This window comes from Cannabis sativa, chromosome 2 (genome assembly GCF_029168945.1).
Source record: "Cannabis sativa cultivar Pink pepper isolate KNU-18-1 chromosome 2, ASM2916894v1, whole genome shotgun sequence".
Lineage (NCBI taxonomy): Eukaryota > Viridiplantae > Streptophyta > Magnoliopsida > Rosales > Cannabaceae > Cannabis > Cannabis sativa.
Genome location: NC_083602.1, coordinates 31,499,337 through 31,504,317, shown reverse-complemented (window position 1 = coordinate 31,504,317; position 4,981 = coordinate 31,499,337). Strand labels below are relative to the sequence as shown.

Genomic DNA, 4,981 nt, shown 5'->3' with positions numbered 1-4,981 from the left:
TACGCTTGTTTTCTATGTTTTTCAGGTTCTTTGGAATAAAAGAGATCTCGGGGCAGAAATTCAACAAAAGACGGGCTGAGCCAAGGAAAACACGAATTATGAAGTATTTTGCACATCTGGCCGCGGCTAGACACAGCTTGGCCGCGGCTAGATCACAAAATAATCAACATTGAGAAGTTGCTCCAGTCGCCGCGGCGAGGGTGTATATGGCCGCGGCTAAAAGCTCCTTACAGAACAGTCAATTTTTACCACCCATCTGGCCGCGGCGAGAGTGTATATGGCCGCGGCGAGATCCCGTACGGACCAGGGGCATTTTCGTCCATTGAACCCTAAATTTTAGTTATAAATAGAAAACTGCGATTGGAAGTCTGGGAGAGCGATCAGAAACCCTAAAATACAGCTGAGAGCGGCAGGAAGAGCACAGAGATTGAAGTGAAGATCCAGAATTCATCCACCAACAGTTCTTTTCTCTATTCCTCGTTAATTTCTTTATGTTGAATATTGCTATAGGAATGGTTATGGATTTGTTTCTGAACTAAATTTCCCATTTAGGGAGGATGATGATTGTTGTTTAATGTTTTGCCTAGTTAATGTTTAATTACTATTCCTCAATTCTTGTGTGTGAAATTATCTTAATTTGTTCTTAATTTCATGTTTAAGATTGATCACCTTGTGCATGCTCTATGATCTCAATTGGAAATCTGAAAAGTGAGAATTGAGAATGCTAAAATTAAGATAATCGATGTTCTATGTGAAACGAAAGTATTTGCATGACTTATGTGACGAGTAGATTATTACTTAATGCTGATTTCATGTTAGTTTAATTAAGGAATTAATTAGATAACATGTGATTTAGAATCTAGAAGATCTGAAAGGAGCTAGGTTATTTCATAATCTGTCATTCACTCCAAAAATAGGATAGTAATTAAGCATTAACGATTTGGGTAAACAACAACAGGATTCTCCTCCCTATTATCTCATCTTGCTCAACTTTCAATTGTGTTATTAAGTTTTCTGAATTACTTTCATATTTTACTGTTTTTAAATCATAATTGCTTTCGATTTGCCGAATAGAATCATAAGTATAATTTAGTGGTATTTAATCCAATTCCCTGTGGGATCGACCTCACCTGTGTGAGATTTACTACTTGATTGCGTATACTTGCGTAGCGTTTATAAAATATAGCAACAAGTTTTTAGCTCCGTTGCCGGGGAATTGTTAAAGATTAATATTACATAAAATTATACTAACTTCTACTTTGGTATATTTTCTCTTGCTGATTTTTCTAACCTTTTTCTTGCAATATTTTCTTGATCTATTTCAAGAATCCTAAGTGCATGCGCCGTCAAGGACAAGCAGTCATATTACCAGTTGATCCTGAAATCGAGAAAACTTGCAGGAGGAATCGAAAGAACAAAAGGCAAGAAAGAGTTTCAGCAACTGCTGAAACATCAGAAATCATGGCTGCCAATGTGAACAATAATGCTGGAAACAATGGGGGTAATCACGGTAATAATGGAGGTGCCGTGGAAGATCAAGCTAATGGCTGTAGCTTGAGAGACTACATTCTCCCTACTCTGACAGGAGTGCAGTCATGTATCAGGCCACCGGCAGTGGATGCAAACAACTTCGAGATTAAACCTGCCATCCTTCAAATGGTGCAGTCTTCAGTTCAGTTTGGCGGCCTCCCTTCTGAAGATCCTAATCTGCATCTCTCTAACTTCATGGAACTTTGTGAAACTTTTAAGGTTAATGGAGTTAGCGATGATGCCATTCGACTGAGATTGTTTCCATTCTCGCTCAGAGAACGAGCCAAGAGTTGGTTGAATTCCTTGCCACCCAATTCTATTGCCACCTGGAATAATCGGGCAACAAAATTCTTGTCAAAGTTCTTTCCTCCAGCCAAGTCTGCAAAGCTGAGAGGAGAGATCAATAATTTCTGCCAACAAGATAATGAATCTCTCCATGAGGCTTGGGAGAGGTTTAAAGATCTGATCAGGAGGTGTCCTCATCATGGTATAGAGAAGTGGATGCTGGTTCACAACTTCTACAACGGGCTGGTTGGTAATACTAGAACTCTAATAGATGCAGCAGCGGGCGGAGCTTTTATGAGAAAGAGTGCTAATGAGGCGTATGATCACAAAATCACAAAATCACAAAATCACAACCTTCTCTCCACCATTACTCTTCCTTAATCACAAAATCCTTGATATTGTGAAATTCCTCTCTATATGCCTACTCTCTTGGGATACTGGATTCTATACTTTTGGCAACTACTTTTTGGTTAATCAAGAAATAACACTAGTAGTTAAGACAAGTTGGAACGGTGCCACAAATGTATAGAACTTTCCTTAGACTAAATAAGTACCTTTCCAGCAACTTTAACATTCAGTCTCTCTCTGGTAGACCTAGAGACTTCAGATAGGTTTTTACACTTCTCCAAAATCACTATTGTTGGGTTTTATGCCCTAAATCAAACTCATTTCAATATAATCAGATTTACTTATTAATATAGATCAGAAATAACATTTAATGTTGCATGGTTCAAATGATTTATTTCATGATTATATGTACATAATGTATAAATTCATCTGAAACCCTTTTCACATACTTGATCCTGTTTATTGTGGTGTCAACACATTGGAAAGTAAACATGACTATGTGAATAAAGTTTCCTAGATTTATCAGACACAGGGTTTTACTGATATGATAATCTACAACAGAGTTTACTTGCATTTGGAGAAGTGCTATTGTAACACCCTAACTAACATAGGCGTATTACGTGATTTTTAAACATGCTGTGCAGCTCGTTGCTAATCAACGAGGTTTATGGAAAAACGTGATTAATTAAAATTTTGCTTTTTAATTAAACTTTTAAAATAATATTACAAAAGACTCGGGATCCCGATAATAAAATCATTTACAAAAAAGATTTAACTGTTTAACTGATATATAAAATAAAAGTCGTCTAACGACCAGTTACAAAATCAGCCTCGCTGTCCCGATGATCGTACGCTCCAGGCCTAACCGCCCCGACATGTACAATCTCATAAGCTCGCTCACGGTCCATCAGCTACAGCCTTGCCTTTACCTACACATAAACGTAAACTGTGAGTCGACAGACTCAGTAAGAAAAGCATAATAATACTCATACATAATACTAACTTCCGTGTCCAACACGATACTGAGTCCCGCTACTGCCATGTCCAACATGGTACTGAGCCACTACTGCCATGTCCAACATGGTACTGAGTTCTGAACGTTCATAGGGACGGTACTATTGACACGTAACAACCTGATCGGTCGAACCGGTCATACTCCGGCTGCTGGTCATACTCCAGCCTGTACCGACGTGTTACTATATCCTCCTGATCGGTCGAACCGGTCATACTCCGGCTGCTGGTCATACTCCAGCCTGTACCGACGGGATACGTCAATAGCACGGAACCACCAACCAAGTGTCAGCCTGATCGGTCAAGCCGGTCATACTCCATTCTGGTCATACTCCGGCTGTCACCGACGTGACGGGGTTGGATGGTTCGAAGCCAACATACAACTAATGTAATCTAATAGGCTTCCTACATGCTCGCTAAACATGTAATCTACATATGCATCTTGTTATACTAATCTTACCTGGATTCCGAATTCGGGTGTGCCGGTCCAACCCGACCGGAACTGAAGCTGAGCGGCGGATTACTGGCTCCTAAACCATAAAAATCACAACGCTATAAGTGACACGCTAAATCACTTCCCGGGGACTAAAACTAGGAACTAAAAGTTTCCCTATCGATAAAAAGCATGGCAATACCCCCTAAAACATAAAAATGAGGAAAACTAGGGTTTCTGAAAATTCCCCAACCGGTAGACCGGTTTGCCCCAACCGGAATTCCGGTTACGGGAAGTCGGGACACCCATCCGAATTCCGGATGCACAACCGAATTCGGTTCCTCGCGAGCAACATCAAATAATCATATCTTGCACAATTCAACCCCAAATCACCTCAAACTTTCCAGACCTGTTCTATACCCTTCCCTAGAACATATCCAAGGCATCAAAACAACCCAGAAACCTCAAACATGAAAAATGCCATTGGAGCTCAAGCTTTGAGTTCTAAACTCAAACTTGAGCAAAACCACCTAATCATGCATTTCACTAGCTTAATTCTACTTGATCAAGCTTATCTAAGCCTCAGAAAAACAATTAAAAACAACAGCAACATCACAGAACAGATTCACAATAATTCATGTTGAAAATCAAACTTTTGCATAATAAACCTCTAGCATGCTCAACCTAGGAATCATACTTCACAAGAGCTTAATTACCAACTAAAAAATCATGCTTTAAACCACAGGAAACATCAACAAAACACAGCAGCAACAACCTCAATTAATCATGCATGCATCCTTATTTTCATCATTTTTTTCCAACAAATTAAAGAGAAAAGTTAGAGATTACATACCACAAACAAGAATTCACAAATATAGGTTGAATCAAGCTTGAAAAACCCAGCCTTTGAATCCCAAAACCCAGCCGAAAATGAGAAGGAAAAAGAGAGGTTTTGAAGGCTTTTCTTTGAAATTTTTCTTACTTTTCTTTACTTAATGATTTTTTTGATAAAAAGAGAAAATAACATATAACACATACACTTATTCATTTCAGCCAAATAAACACTTAAATAATTATTTATTTTCCATTTCATAAAGTCGTTAAAGACAAAATACTAATGGGGCAAAAAGACCATTTTGCCCCTCCACCATAAAATCACGTAAATCAAACTAAAGGGGTATTTTTGGGACATTCTAAATTCCCGGCCATTCCCGACATTCCCAATGTCTAAAACCCGTCCCCAAACTACTAGCATACTAAGTTGTGTTTTCTACTGAGCCAAACGCCGAGTTCCAAAATACCGGGCACCGGAATTACAAAATAGTCAAGCTACTGAATACATAAATAACAGTAATAAATTATTTAAATAGCTAT

The 4,981-nt window shown here is 38.7% G+C and overlaps 1 non-coding gene across 1 annotated transcript; it reads right to left on the bottom strand.

Moving 5' to 3' along the window:
• Positions 1-1,914: 1,914 nt before the first annotated feature.
• LOC115711794 (small nucleolar RNA R71) lies at positions 1,915-2,021 on the bottom strand. Its single transcript, XR_004010668.2, has one exon. It is a non-coding gene; the product is annotated as a small nucleolar RNA R71 (small nucleolar RNA).
• Between the last annotated feature and the right edge of the window lie 2,960 nt (positions 2,022-4,981).